This window comes from Tursiops truncatus, chromosome 12, assembly GCF_011762595.2.
Source record: "Tursiops truncatus isolate mTurTru1 chromosome 12, mTurTru1.mat.Y, whole genome shotgun sequence".
Lineage (NCBI taxonomy): Eukaryota > Metazoa > Chordata > Mammalia > Artiodactyla > Delphinidae > Tursiops > Tursiops truncatus.
Genome location: NC_047045.1, coordinates 32,282,008 through 32,298,632, shown reverse-complemented (window position 1 = coordinate 32,298,632; position 16,625 = coordinate 32,282,008).

Here is a 16,625-nt window from a genome sequence, read left to right as displayed (position 1 = left end):
TTCCCTTTTCTCCACACCGTCTCCAGCATTTATTGTTTGTAGATTTTTTGATGATGGCCATTCTGACTGGTGTGAGGTGATACCTCACTGTAGTGTTTTTTTTTGTTTGTTTTTGCGGTACGCGGGCCTCTCACTGCTGTGGCCTCTCACGTTGTGGAGCACAGGCCCCGGACTCACAGGCTCAGCGGCCATGGCTCATGGGCCCAGCCGCTCCGCGGCATGTGGGATCTTCCCGGACTGGGGCACGAACCCATGTCCCCTGCATCGGGAGGTGGGCTCTCAACCACTGCGCCACCAGGGAAGCCCATCACTGTAGTTTTGATTTGCATTTCCCTGATGATTAGTGATGTTGAGCATCCTTTCATGCATTTGTTGGCAATCTGTATATTTTCTTTGGAGAAATGTCTATTTAGGTCTTCTGCCCATTTTTGGATTGGGTTGTTTGTTTTTTTGATATTGAGCTGCATGAGCAGATTATATATTTTGGAGATTAATCCTTTGTCAGTTGCTTCATTTGCGAATATTTTCTCCCATTCTGAGGGTTGTCTTTTCGTCTTGTTTATGGTTTCCTTTGCTGTGCAAAAGCTTTTAAGTTTCATTAGGTCCCATTTGTTTATTTTTGTTTTTATTTCCATTTCTCTAGGAGGTGGGTCAAAAAGGATCTTGCTGTGATTTATGTCATAGAGTGTTCTATGTTTTCCTCTAAAAGTTTTATAGTGTCTGGCCTTACATTAAGGTCTTGAATCCATTTTGGGTTTATTCTTGTGTATGGTATTAGGGAGTGTTCTAATTTCATTCTTTTACATGTAGCTGTCCAGTTTTCCCAGCACCAATTATTGAAGAGGCTGTCTTTTCTCCATTGTATATTTTTGCCTCCTTTATCAAAGATAAGGTGACCATATGTGTGTGGGTTTATCTCTGGCTTTCTATCCTGTTCCATATATTTCTGTTTTTGTGCCAGTACCATACTGTCTTGATTCCTGTCACTTTGTAGTAGAGTCTGAAGTCAGGGAGCCTGATTCCTCCAGTTCCTTTTTCCTTTCTCAAGATTGCTTTGGCTATTTGGGGTCTTTTTTGTTTCCACACAAATTGTGAAATTTTTTGTTCTAGTTCTGTGAAAAATACCATTGGTAGTTTGATAAGGATTGCATTGAATCTGTAGATTGCTTTGAGTACTATAGTCATTTTCACAATGTTCATTCTTCCAATCCGAGAACGTGGTATCTCTCACCATCTGTTTTGTATCATCTTTCGCATCTTTCATCAGTGTCTTATAGTTTTCTGCATACAGGTCTTTTGTCTCCTTAGGTAGGTTTATTCCTAGGTATTTTATCCTTTTCGTTGCAGGGGTAAATGGGAGTGTTTCCTTAAATTCTCTTTCAAATTTTTCATCATTAGTGTATAGGAATGCAAGAGATTTCTGTGCATTAATTTTGTATCCTTCTACTTTACCAAATTCATTGATTAGCTCTAGTAGTTTTCTGGTAGCATATTTAGGCTTTTCTATGCATAGTATCATGTCATCTGCAAACAGTGACAGTTTTACTTCTTCTTTTCCGATTTGGATTCCTTTTATTTCTTTTTCTTCTCTGATTGCTGTGGCTAAAACTTCCAAAACTATGTTGAATAATAGTGGTGAAAGTGGGCAACCTTGTCTTCTTCCTGATCTTAGTGGAAATGCTTTCAGTTTTTCACCATTGAGAATGATGTGGGCTGTGGGTTTGTCATATATGGCCTTTATTATGTTGAGTTAAGTTTCCTCTATGCTTACTTTCTGGAAAGTTTTTATCATAAATTGGTGTTGAATTTTGTCAAAAGCTTTTTCTGCATCTATTGAGATGATCATATAGTTTTTATCCTTCGATTTGTTAATATGGTGTATCATGTTGATTGATTTGCATATATTGAAGAATCCTTGCATTCCTGGAATAAACCCCACTTAATCATAGTGTATGATCCTTTTAATGTGCTGTTGGATTCTGTTTGCTAGTATTTTGTTGTGGATTTTTGCATCTATGTTTATCAGAGATATTGGCCTGTAGTTTTCTTTTTTTGTGATATCTTTGTCTGTATTTAGTATCAGGGTGATGGTGGCCTTGTAGAATGAGTTTGGAAATGTTCCTCCCTCTGCTGTATTTTGGAAGAGTTTAAGAAGGACAGCTGTTAGCTCTTCTCTAAATGTTTGATAGAATTCACCTGTGAAGACATCTGGTCCTGGGCTTTTGCTTGTTGGAAGATTTTTAATCAGAGTTTCAATTTCAGTGCTTGTGATTGGTCTGTATGTATTTTCTTTTTCTTCCTGGTTCACTCTCAGAAGGTTGTGCTTTTCTAAGAATTTGTCCATTTTATGGGCATAGATTTGCTTGTAGTAATCTCTCATGATCCTTTGTATTTCTGCAGTGTCAGTTGTTACTTCTCCTTTTTCATTTCTAATTCTATTGATTTGAGTCTTCTCCCTTTTTTTCTTGATGAGTCTGGCTAATGGTTTATCAATTTTGTTTATCTTCTCAAAGAACCAGCTTTTAGTTTTATTGATCTTTGCTATCATTTCCTTCATTTCTTTTTCATTTATTTCTCATCTGATCTTTATGATTTCTTTCCTTCTGCTAACTTTGGGGATTTTTTGTTCTTCTTTCTCTAATTGCTTTAGGTGCAAGGTTAGGTTGTTTATTTGAGATGTTTCTTTTTTCTTGAGGTAGGATTTTATTGCTGTAAACTTCCCTCTTAGAACTGTTTTTGCTGCATCCCATAGGTTTTGAGTCGTCTTGTTTTCATTGTCATTTGTCTCTATGTATTTTTTGATTTCCTCTTTGATTTCTTCAGTGATCTCTTGGTTATTTAGTAGTGTATTATTTAGCCTTCATTTGTTTTCATTTTTTACAGATTTTTTTCCTGTAACTGATATCTAGTCTCATAGCGTTGTTGTCAGAAGAGATACTTGATATGATTTCAATTTTCTTAAATTTACCAAAGCTTGATTTGTGACCCAAGATATGAGCTATCCTGGAGAATGTTCCATAAGCACTTGAGAAGAAAGTGTATTCTGTTGTTTTTGGATGGAATGTCCTATAAATATCAATTAAATCCATCCTGTTTAATGTATCATTCAAAGCTTGTGTTTCCTTACTTACTTTCATTTTGGATGATCTGTTCATTGGTGAAAATGGGGTGTTAAAGTTCCCTACTATTATTGTGTCACTGTCCATTTCCCCTTTTATGGCTGTTAGTATTTGCCTTATGTATTGAGGTGCTCCTATGTTGGGTGTATAAATATCTACAATTGTTATATCTTCTTTTTGGATTGATCCCTTAATCATGATGTAGTGTCCTTCTTTGTCTCTTGTAATTGTCTTTATTTTAAAGTCTATTTTGTTTGATATGAGAATTGCTACTCCAGCTTTCTTTTGATTTCCATTTGCATGGAGTAACTTTTTCCATCCCCTCACTTTCAGTCTGTATATGTCCCTAGGTCTGAAGTGGGTCTCTTGTACACAGCATATATACAGGTCTTGTTTTTCTATCTGTTCAACCAGTCTATGTCTTTTGGTGGGAGCATTTAATCCATTTACATTTAAAGTAATTATCAATATGTATGTTCCTATTATAATTTTCTTAATTGTTTTGAGTTTGTTACTGTAGGTCTTTTCCTTCTCTTGTTTTTCCTGCCTAGAGAAGTTCCTTTTAGCATTTGTTGTAAAGCTGGTTGGGTGGTGCTGAATTCTCTTAGCTTTAGCTTATCTGTAAAGGTTTTATTTTCTCTGTCGAATCTGAATGAGATCCTTGCTGGGTAGAGTAATCTTGGTTGTAGGTTTTTCCCTTTCATCACTTTAAATATGTCCTGCCACTCCCTTCTGGCTTGCAGAGTTTCTGCTGAAAGATCAACTTTTAACCTTATTGGGATTCCCTTGAAATTTAATTGTTGCTTTTCCCTTGCGTTTTTAACATTTTTTCTTTGTATTTAATTTTTGATAGTTTGATTAACATGTGCCTTGGCATGTTTCTCCTTTGATTTCTCCTGTATGGGACTCTCTGCACTTCCTGGACTTGATTGACTATTTCCTTTCCCATATTAGAGACGTTTTCCAGTATAATCTCTTCAAATATTTTCTCAGCCCCCTTTTTTTTTTTCTCTTCTACTTCTGAGACCCCTATAATTTAAATGTTGGTGCATTTAATGTTGTGCCAGAAGTCTCTGAGACTCCATTCTTTTTTCTTTATTCTGGTCTGCGGACGTTATTTCCACTATTTTATCTTCCAGGTCACCTAACCATTTTTCTGCCTCAGGTATTCTGCTGTTGATTCCTTCTAGAGAATTTTTTTTTTTTTTTTTTGGTATGTGGGCCTCTCACTGTTGTGGCCTCCCCTGTTGCAGAGCACAGGCTCCGGATGTGCAGGCTCAGTGGCCATGGCTCACGGGTCCAGCCACCCCATGGCATGTGGGTTCTTCCCAGACCGGGGCATGAACCCATGTCCCCTGCATCGGCAGGCGGACTCTCAACCACTGCACCACCAGGGAAGCCCCCCTTCTAGAGAATTTTTTATTTCATTTATTGTGTTGTTCTTCATTGTTTGTTTGCTCTTTAGTTCTTCTAGGTCCTTGTTAAATGTTTCCTGTATTTTCTTCATTCTATTTCCAAGATTTTGGATCATCTTTACTGTCATTACTCTGAATTCTTTTTCAGGTAGACTGCCTATTTCCTCTTCATTTGTTTGGTCTGGTGGGTTTTTACCTTGTTCCTTCATATGCTGTGTATTTCTCTGTCCTCTCATTTTGCTTAACTTACTGTGTTTGGGGTCTCCTTTTCACAGGCTGCAGGTTCGTAATTCCCGTTGTTTTTGGTGTCTGCTCCCTGTGGGTAAGGTTGGTTCAGTGGGTTGTGTAGGCTTCCTGGTGGAGGGGACTGGTGCCTATGTTCTGTTGAATGAGGCTGGATCTTGTCTTTCTGGTGGGCAAGACCACGTACTGTGGTGTGTTTTGGGTTGTCTGTGAACTTAGTATGATTTTAGGCAGCCACTTTGCTAAAGCGTGGGGTTGTGTTCCTGTCTTGCTAGTTGTTTGGCATAGGGTATCCAGCACTGTAGCTTGTTGGTTTTTGAGGAAGCTGGGTCTTAGCATTGAGATGGGGATCTCTGGGAGAGATTTCGCTATTTGATATTACATGGGGCAAGGAGGTCTCTGGTGTACCAATGTCCTGAACTTGGCTCCCCCCTCAGAGGGAGAGCCTGACACCAAGCCGGAGCACCAAGACCCTGTCTGCCACATGGCTCAGAAGAAAAAAGAAAGAAGAAAGAAAGAAAGAAAGAAAGAAAGAAAGAAAGAAAGAAAGAGGAAGGAAGAAAGAAAGGAAAGAAAGAAAGGAAAGAAAAGAAATAGTTATTAAAATAAAAAATTTAAAAATATTATTAAAAATAAAAAAATAATAAAATAAAAGAAAGAAAGAAGTAATACAAATAGAAATAATCCTGTTAGGATTTTCTTGAAAGTGGGACAGACATTTAATAAGAGAAATTTCTTAAGAAGCTGTTAAATAAGTAAGTTATATTGACTTTAGGTAATGAAGTTTGGGGTAAATGCTACAAGTCCATTGCCTGAGAAATTAAGATTTGGAAAGTTAAAACATTTTTGGAAAATCAATATATACTCTATGTGGGGGAAGTTATAAGCCCAATTAAATATACTAACACCCAGTACATGATGGTTCTCAATGATGAGGACTATTTTTCTTTCATAAATCACCTTCCTACTCTTCTAACCACAGAGTATTTATTTCATGGGTATCCATGGAGCACAGGTGACTGCTGATTACATTTTAAAATCTGTTGAGTTTGACTTTGGTTCCCTTGGAGTCAGCTTTCTGTATTCTACTTTATTTTAATCAACCTTTGAAAGCCTTTTTACATTCTCCTTTCCCTTCCCACCAAACTCAGCTCTGATAATGTTTTCTGGTATCAGTAATCCAGGTCTTTAAGTCAATGTTTACATTTCTCAGGACAATTTGCACTTTAAGCTTTCTCTAATTCATTCATTCAATCATCTGATGCATACTTTATTGAGTAATTTCTACATGTCAATCAATATATTAGATGCTTGAAACACATAATGGTGGCAAAACAGACTTTGTTCTTGTTTTGTTTACCACCTAGTAAGGAATAAGGACATTAATCAAATAATCCCAGGAAATCTAGCCACAAACCAGCCGGGGTTAGTGTATTTTTGAGGTTAGTCTTGTCTGCAACATTGATATTCTAACATCTCTTGGCCAAGAGATACCTACTTTTGCTCCAAAGAGACCTACTTTTGGAAAGACACACATATATTGCAATGACTTCATGATTAGTGGGTACTTAAAAAGAGATTATTTTTCTTTCTAGAACTCTTGCATCTACTTTCTGAGCATTTCAGAAATATTAGCAATGAAAACATGCTTTATCTGTTACAGGGAGCAGATGTTGAGCAGCAGAAAATGGGAGCTAACTTGATAGCTCTATGTAACCCTTTGGTATCAACATGCAACCCTTTGGTATCAACCCCTTTGGTATCAACATGAGCCCAGTTCTATTGGAAGGAAATGTTCTTGGGGGCAGGCTAGGTTGCTCATTGGTTAACGATGTCTGAAATCTGTTTTGAAAAGGGTAAAGGAATCTGACAACGACCAGAGCTTGGGGCACAGTGATGATGAGAAGAGGAAGGGAAATGAAAATAGTATCTATAGCTTATCTACAGAGCCCAAGATGTGTAAGAAAATTATTGAGAGGGTGAGAGTCTGACATGTCCCATATTTCTCTTCATATTTTTTATTTTCTTTTAACATTTTTCCATTTCCATTCCCACTCTCTCACAAATGCCTTCATTATATCTCTATATGTTTTTGCTCTTTTTTGTTCCTTACTTCCCCTTTTAATACCTTTGGGATAGTCTGTTCACGGACTGAAGTTAGTGGGTAATTGAACAACTAACCTACTGAATCCAGGGCTCTTTGGTGTGTAAAAAGTGTGGGAAATTCTGAAGATGCATCATCAGACACATTTTTGACATGTTTTTAAAAGAGTACATAAGAAGTAAAAGTGAAATAATTACCCTACACATAACTCATTCTCTATCCCATACTGTTTATGTTTGAACTATTTGTCCAACTTCTATTTCTATGCCATTGGAAAAGAGCACAACATCAATATTTAATACACAGAAACCCATTTAATACAGAGGAATTCAAGTTTATTGAATATTTACTGTGTGAAAGGTGATAGGTACCTTTCTCGTAAGTAAAGTCAATTACTGTAAATTTCAAAATCTTTTTAGAAGAAAATTCTCGGAGGAAAAGTAGTCTATTTTTTAATTCAAATGACACATATAACTGTGGAAATGTTAGAGGTAGAAAGTAATATTATATTTCAAGGTGCTCCCTTTTAAAGTTCATTGGAATCTTGAATCTGAGAAACACAATAGAATTTTTAAAATCTATAACCTACATTCAGTCAAGCAATATTTATATGCTTTGCAACAAGAAAGTCACAGACACACTCTGTGGTGGGTAGGGTGAGAAGGCACCATTTGTGCTCCCTTGGTAGTCACAATCCACTAGAGCTGATGGGTCTGACATATGGAAAACTAAACTGCAAGGCAGAATATGATAAATGCTACAAGAAAGGTACAAATTGAGTGCTGGAAGTCCCAACAAAAGAGAACTTCCTTCTACTTTTAGTGTCTGAACAGAGGAAGCATCTGAGCCTGGACTTGAATAGTGAATAGGCAGAGATGTGTTTGCAGAGAGCCTACCAGCAGTCATGGAGAACGTGAGTGTGGACCTCTTTGGGGAAAAGAGAATATTCCAAGCTTCCATGAGAGGCTGAGGCCAGGTCACTGAAGACCTCCTTGAATGCCAGGGTACAGAGGTTGGGTTTTGTTTGCTACACCGTACAGATTCAACGCAGGTCATCAGAGGAATGGTAGGGCGAGAACTGTGACTGAGAAACGTGATTGTGGAAGCCACATTGATGACAGGAGCAGGGAAGAAACGTGGAGATAGGAGGCCAGTTAGGAGGCAACTACCAGAGTCAGGGAGAGAGTTGACATGGTGACAGCAATGATGGAGAGAGTGGATGCAATACAAATGAACTTATTTGCAAAATAGAAACAGACTCACAGCCGCAGAAAACAAATTTAAGTTTACCAAAGCGGGAGAAGAGGGGGGAGGGATAAATTAGGAGTTTTGGATTAATATATACACACTTCTATATATAAAATAGACAACAAACAAGGACTTACTGTATAGCACAGGGAACTATATTCAATCTCTTGTTATAATCTACAATGAAAAAGAATCTGAAAAAGAATATATATATATATATATATATATAAAACTGAATTATTTGCTCTACACGTGAAACTAACACAATATTGTAAATCAACTATAGTTAAAAAAAGAGAGAGATCTGGGAAAAGAGATCCACAGAACTTGGCACCTGAGGGGACTGAGGAAGAAGACTGAAGGAGTTGAGGGTAGGGTGGTCAATAAAAGAAGTGTATCTACAGGGTACGTGATTTCAGTTTTGGTTAATAAAATAATTGGATTTTATTTTTTTTAGGAAAATATAAATTTTTTATGATTAAAAAAGAGATAGGATAACATCACATTCCTAATGTTTCACTTACAGAAGGAAGTGCCAAATTAGAATTCCACAGTAAGCACTGTGGGTGACGTCACGATATGTTTATTTATGAGACACCTAGAAATCAAGCAGAATGCCATTTTTTTGGGTCCCCTCCCTGAACCAGCTGGCTCCCCTCCATCCTTTAGATCTCAGTTCAAAGGGCTCATCCTCAGAGACTGCCTCATCCAAGTGGATCTGACTGTTCTTGAGGTGTAGCTTCCCTGTAACTTCTTTTATGGAACTTGTCATGCTTTGTATTACATGTATATATAGTTATATGCTTATTATCTAACTTTCTACTGAATGCTTTAGAGCAAGAACTTTAATTATTCTTTAATTAATTATTTTTAAAAGTATCACCAATATATGCTCAAAACATATCTTATGCTAGCACAGAGTAGAATAAATGAATACTAAGTAGGTGTGGTCATACTCACCAAGGAAACCTTTGCAGCTTATTGAAAGTTTCATACAACAGGGGGAATCAGGTGGGTATTGCCAGATAACTAGAGAGGGAACATGAAGAAGAGTGTTTCATGTTCATGGGAGTGTTGACCAAAATATCTTTTTCTGGCATCTGCTCCTGTTCGACCTCACTACATATAGATTGTTCTTTTATTGAGTCAAATGAAATTCTTCTAGTGAGTGAATGATCTCTCACTCTTTTCCCTTCCCTGCCCTTCAAAGAGAGTAGGGAAACCATGACATTGCTTAGTATCAGTTCTTGCCAAGGTTGGGACAAAGAGGAGTTCTTCACCGGTGGGCAGAAGACTGAGAAGCTATGGAGCTATTGAAAGAGGCTGCAACCCACATACACCCTCAGGATTGTCTGCACACCATATGCATTCAATAATATGTACCCATTAGCAGATGTTGCGGTTCATAAATTAAAACACATGTAAAATATCTTCTCAATCAAGAGGTATTTTAAAAGACTGGCCCAGGCACTGCATCGTACCACTTAGGGTGAATTTTGACTGTGTGACTTTGGGCAGTTATTTAAAATTCAGCTTTATGAGAAAATGCCAAATTATTCTCCAAAGTGGTTGCACCTGTTTATGTCCCCCCAGCAGTGAATGAGAGCACCCCTTACTCCTCAGCTGTTCAGTCTTTTTAAATTTTTGCTAAACCTGTGTGCGCAAAATGGTATCTTACCGTGGCTTTAATTCTAATGAAGTTGTAATATATCTCATTATGTATTTTTATATATTTTGTATATTTATTAGACATCTAGATTTTCTCACCTGTGAAATGCCTGTTTGTGACTTGGGCCTATTTTCAACTGAGTTATTTATTTCTTACTGATTTTTATGCATTTGAAAATATTTTTGGCATGTATCTTTCTTCTGCTTGGTTGTATGTGTTGTGAAAATTTTTCTCAATTTGCTGCCGGTTTTTTTTTTTTTTTCCACTCTATTTGTGGTGCCTTTTGATGGAAAAAGGTTGTTAATTTTTCCTTGGCCCAATTCATCAAACTTTCCCTCTACATAGTTTGAGTGTTAAGAAATCTTTTCTCTCCCCAGGTCATAAATGTATTCTCCTTTTATTTTTTTCCTTCTAAAAATTTCAAACATTTGCCTTCCGTATTTAACTTTTAATGATTTTAACAGAATAAGGTTTGTATACTTACCTTTATCATCACAGTGTTTTGATGCTTATGCAGCAGGCACCCTACAGCTCCCAATTGCCGTCGTTTAAGTTGAGGTACATTGCAACAGATCTGCCCAAATATGGTAACTGTACAAGTCAGAACTACCAACTTTTCATCCTGGAATAGACTTGCAAGCTCAGTCCCAAAATGCAACTGTGTGACTTCTTAGAAAGCGCCAACTCAGTGTTTCAAGTATTTTAAAAGTTGCATGATAATTTTGTATTTCAAACTACAGTCTCAGAACTGTGAGTGTTTTCAGTCCCTAGGTAGCTAACTTGATCTTCTCTGAGCTGGAAGAAAATGCTTTGTGACCATGTGGGATAAAGGGACCGACTAGGGGCAATGCCATGAAAAACATCATTTGGAAACGTTAGACATCAGTAAAAGTAGCCAATGTTGCTGATGAGCAGTAGCTTCTGTTTAAAAGATTTACTGTTAGGTTGTTCTTAGTGACTTTATAAATTTTAGCAAGTCCAACTTCTAGAGGTCTCATTTTATATATTAAAAATCTCTGTGTACCTAACGTAAGGAGAAATATATTCATAAAAAATATCTGAAGTTTTATGTCTTTCTTCTCCCCAAAATGCCTAGCTAAGAAATTCTCAATCCTTTTTCCCTCAAAGATATCAGGACAATTTTTTAGAAATGTCTAGTCTCAATGGAAAACTCTGGAAAATGGCTTTAATTTTTTTCCAATATAATTTTCCTGTAAGGAACAGTTAAATGTCTGATTTTTTTCTGTCATTTTCTTAGGGAATAAAAGAAGATCTAAATCATATTGACCAATACTAGTATACCTTGGATTAAATTGGAATGAAATTATTCAAATCATGTATAGGTGTTGGTCTCTCATGTCTTATCTGTGTAAAATTAAATGACAAAATTGCATCACAGCAGAAACATGCCCCTATGAAGATCTAGGACAATCTCATAGAGAATTAATGATTTGATTTCCAGAAGTGGGTTTAAGGTAGACTGGATATTAAAGCAGTTTGAGAGAGTGACTTTGTTATTTTCTTGGGCATTTAGAACTATGGTTTGGAGATAGCAATAGAGTCTGGTTGAATCAATAAGGGATAGTAAATATTTAAGTATGTCAGAATAAAAAGAGGCAAAGTAGTTAAGCTTATTCCTGGGTAATAACCATCGGCACCCCTGGCCTGCTTTTGGACTGAGAACACACCTGCTTCCCTTTGCATCCTTTGCCAGAATGTGTGTAACACTTCGAGCTGGGATTTCAAGGACAGTCAATACAGATTACTGCAGAATCTCATTTATACGACACCCTGGGTGTTCTGAGAAGAACCTGGGAAATCTATGCTATAGTTTATAGACCAACAGGACTTCCATATTAGGCTTTGCCTTGGCTCCGGCCATGACATGAGCCCCTGTTGCATAATCCCTTTTGATGGAGGGGTACCTCTTGCAATGAAAGTCAAATGTATTATTTTGGCTATTCAGTCTTCCCAGCTGCCACATATTTTATGTCGAATAGGCAGCTGGTTACAGCTGCCTGGAGATGGTTGTATCCATTAGAGTCTTTTGGTGAAGGCTGGTGTTTCTCAAAACGTAGATCATGTGTGGTAGGTGTCCCCACAATGACGCTGATGAGGGAGCCTGAGCAGCTTTGGGGCTTAGGACTCCTCTGATGCAGGGGGATTCTGAAGCCTCAGGTTCCAATCCTCACCCCAAATACTGTGTTTTGTGGAATATTCATCCTCCTCTGAACTGTATTTTTCCTTTTCACATTGCTTTTGGTCATCCTGCCTCCACCTCTGAATCCTTAAAAATGGATAGAGGGGCTTCCCTGGTGGCGCAGTGCTTGAGAGTCCGCCTGCCGATGCAGGGGACACGGGTTCGTGCCCCAGTCCGGGAAGATCCCACATGCCGCCGAGCGGCTGGGCCCGTGAGCCATGGCCGCTGAGCCTGCGCGTCCGGAGCCTGTACTCCGCAACGGGAGAGGCCACAAAAAAAATGGATAGAAATGTCGATATGCGGGAAAGACACAGGATGGTCTTTCAGGGTGTCCTTTCTGCTGAAGGAGCAGTATTTTAGGACTACTAAGAGAGTTTGAACTCTTGAAAGATATTGTTACAACTTTTGTTGCAAACTTGTGCAGGAGCTCCAGTAACCATCTGGGACCAGAAACTGGAAGATGCTTTGTGGATGTCAGGGCAACCGGAGAGAAGGAGCGAGCAAAGCAGGTCTGGATGCGTGCTCGCGCGCGCACGTGTGTGTGTGTGTGTGTGTGTGTGTGCTGTGTTTGTTAGAGAAGTCACATCAAACCTGCATGCTAATTCATTTTTATGCTTTCTTTCCCTTATGAGGGACCTGCACTTACTGATATCTGGAGTGTTTTGTGGTATAGATATGCAGAGATGCTGATTGGTCATAAAACCTTAGAATAGAACAGAGAACTGATCTACCGACTAATGGAGAAATTTCTTTCACAACCGTTGATGTAAGTGCCACCTTCTGCTGGGAGACCTCCATCCCACTGCTTGGGAGACATTCCATTCCATAGGTGGACAACATGAGTTATAGTTGGAAATGTAAAGACACATCCTATTCTTTTATTCACAAATTTACTTTCAAACTTTATTGAGTTCTTCCTTCTCTTGAATTTAATTCTATGTCTTTGTAAACCCCTTTATTGGTCCTGGTTTTGCCTTTTGTAGGTACATAGCAGATTCCACACCCCCTTCCACAGAATACATGAAGAAACAGTGTGTTCTCTTAATAATAAGGAAGATTAATTGAAGACCAACTACATGCCAGGCTCCATTCTTTACTTACGTCTATGGCCTCATCCAATCACTGTAATCTTATTAGACAAGTCCTATTAGTGCCCTCAGTACTTGCATCTTAGAATAATTGGGTGACTTGCCCATGGCCACACAGCTAGTAGGAGGCTGAGTGAGGGTTTGAACTCAGGCAGTTCCAGGAGAGAGCCCAAACTGTAACCACTTCTCTTACTTTACTCTTTTTCTTTTTTTCCCCTCTCGGTCCAATATCCCCTCCTGCCAGTGATTACTCCATAACAGAACTTTCATCACTTCTTCCCAGCTCTTCTCTGTCATCTGTGGTCATTGCTGTTTGTCTGGCTTGAGGCCCTTCCCCTCCATGTTGGTCACATTGGTGACACACTCAGTCAGCTTGTGGGTGAACGGGGTGAGCAGGACGAAGCCAAGCCTAGGCCTCCTGCTGCTGCGCACAACATAAAAAAGCCATGCGTTAGCCTTTTTGGACGCTCCCCTCTCTCTCTCCCTCGCTGAGCACGTCTTTGTCAAATGCTCAGCTGATTCAGAGGTATAGCTTTCTTCTCTCTCTGTAATCAGGGAAAGTAGATTACATTTTAGAACAAGTTCTAGATACTGTTTCCCCTAATCTGTCACACATGTTTTAGCATACATGCTTTGAGAGAAAGTCCTTGGGTCTGTTAAGGGCTTTAAGGAGGGAAACATCCTAAGAATTGTTATGATGTGTTAAACCTAGAAAGGACAACAAACTGCAAACTCTAGAAAACGAATAATTATTCTAAGCAGCTTTAATAACTGGAATAATAATGGTACATTTGAATGCTTTCATGGGTTTTTTTTTTCTCCATCCCATTTATATTGTGAACTCATAGACAGTGTACTAGACACGCATATTAAGACAATTTCATCAAAAGTGAAACTAGGAATATTAAGACTATTTCATCAAAAGTGGAACTAGGGAAAGCACATCTGATTTGACTCATAAGCTGACTATTCTCACATTATGTGTGATGTTCATTCTTGGATTAAATCTCTGCTTCTGCTCTACATCACTGTAACTAGATTTCCATTTCAATCCACAGAGATAAAGGGAGCATTAGCCAATGCTGGTAAAGGTTCAAATGTCGTGTGGACCAGATCAGGTTGAAATTAGCCAGTGGAGCTAAAATATTCTATTTTTACTATGTTCACATTGGACTTTGCATTTTGTAGGAACTCTAGAATTCAGAAATAAAATAATGATTTGGTCGTTGGTCTCACTGATTAGATTCCAGGAGTACCCTAGGCAAGGAAATACATGTTGAATATTACGGCACCTGCTGTATGAAGTTGCAATGCCCTTTCACATCACCTGACTCATTGCATAAGGGAAGGAGAAAGAGAAAGAGAGGTATGGGGAGAGAGGAGGACTGTTTGACGGGCCAGTCCTCCTCCATCTTACATTGAGGTCCCAATCGTGTTTAGAACCAATAAGACTTTAGAACCTCTGGAAGGGAAATAAACGCCAACAAATAAAATAATGCGGATACCCTTAGTGTTCTTATCAGCACCTGATTTTTGGACTATTCACGGCTTAGAAAAATTTTTTTCTTCACTGTAATTCGATAGGCAGGAAAAATTGTTCTAAGAAAGCTTCTTTCCAATGTCTCTGTGGCATTAGTGTTGAAAGATACTTTGTACAGAAGCATTCAGAAGGCAATCCTGGTTTAAACAAAATTAAGCAGTTTTCTTTACTTTGGAATTTCTCGAAGCCTTGCTATGCCAATGTGCACTGAAAATGTGCGGGGGAAGAGGGGGCAGAGGTATAGTCGTCAGCAGTTCCCCAAACTTATTTGACCGTGGAATTTTTTTTTCCACAGAATGCCACTCAGATATTAGTATTACATGGAATGCACTTTTTAAAATGCTCTAGTGAAGGCTTGTTGGATAGTTACGATATTAAAATCAAATTATAGTGAAGTAAGTTCAAATTGGGAGTTGAAAATAGGATTAGGACCCACTCACATTAATAATGACATAAGCTGTCAATCCTTGCTGAATATTTTATAAATAATGTTAAAAACTCTGAGTGTCAACCGTAAGTCTAAGGGACTCTCCTGGTGGCTTATAATTTCACTGTGATGGCATCTATTAATAATAACATTGTAAATATCCTTTTGCTTACACGAAAATATGTTTGGTTGACAGGACATAAACCTTCCCTCCCTTTCTGGTCCTTCATATATTTCATATCCTCTGAAAACCTTTTTAGTTTCTATTGAGTTTTTAAAAGTAATGTGTCAGGTTCTAATGTTCCTGCTGGTTTAAGGAAAAATGCTCTCACTAATAAATTATAATGAATTGTCAGTCTCAACAGGCCTGTGACCTTCAGTCGGTGGTTGGAGCTAAACTCCACTTCCCCCTCTTCTGGCTGGAGCCACTTTTCTTGTTCTAGCCGGTCCTCTTAATTGATGGGTGGGCTTCCCACTGGACAACTCACCTGCAAAAATAGTTCCTGCTGTGGTGTTTATTATACTAAGTAGGTTTCATGCTGACTGAGAGTTTTTACAAGGGGATGGAGTTGCTGTCAAGATCTTCCATCATCTGAGCAAAGCTGGCCCTCAAATTCTCTCATATTTCAGCGTATTAAATTTAGTGGGGTGGGAGTAGGATGGATGGGAGTGAGATGGGACACAGTGGTGTGAAACTGGCTTAAATGTCTTGCTCCAGGACCTCTGCAAGTCTGACTTTAGTAAAATGTATCAGTAGGACAGCAAAATAAAAAGACGTGTTAGAAACAGTAAAATGGTGCTCTACTAGCAAAAGGTAATGAAAAATCTCTGTGGTCTACGTGAAGGAATGCTAAGATAAGTAGCTTTAAGCTGACTTTTTTTGGTGAGTTGAGTGAATACTCACTGGATATATTTTCTTTATTCTCTTATTAGTAAGTATTCCTGGCTTATTCAACTAATATGTTCTCCTTATAGAGAATTTGAAAAGAATAAAATACAATAACAAAAGAAGAGGAAAAAATCCTGCCACTCTCTCTTAGGGGCAATTATTTTTAATTCTGTCGTTTTCTTTCCAATGGGCCTTCTATGCATTTTTGTCATAGTTGTGACAATAGAATGTATACAACTCTGTGCCTTCTGTTTTGCCTAACATTGTATCATAAGCATTTCCCATATTACTAAACACTTTGCAAATACACATCATTTCTAATGCTAAACAATGTGTTACAGCAGGCATGTATTATTTAGTCATTCTCCTACTGTGGAATCACCTTAACATGGATGGGTCACATGGACTTTTTGTTTTTCTTTTCTTTCTTTCCTCTCCTCCCTTTCTTCCTCCCTGTCTTTCTTTCTTTCTTTTTTTTTTTTTTTTGCAATTATTCAAGTTCCTTCCTGGAACTCAGGGCCTTTACACTGCCTTCTCCTCTGCCCACAGGACTCTTGCCCAGGTCCACAGCGGCAGGCATCTCTAGGAGAGTGACTCATGGTGTTGTTCACTGACTGTTGGCCCTCCCGGAGCAAGAGTTAACTCGTCTGTCTTGTTCAAAACTAAATCTCCAGGGCTTCCCT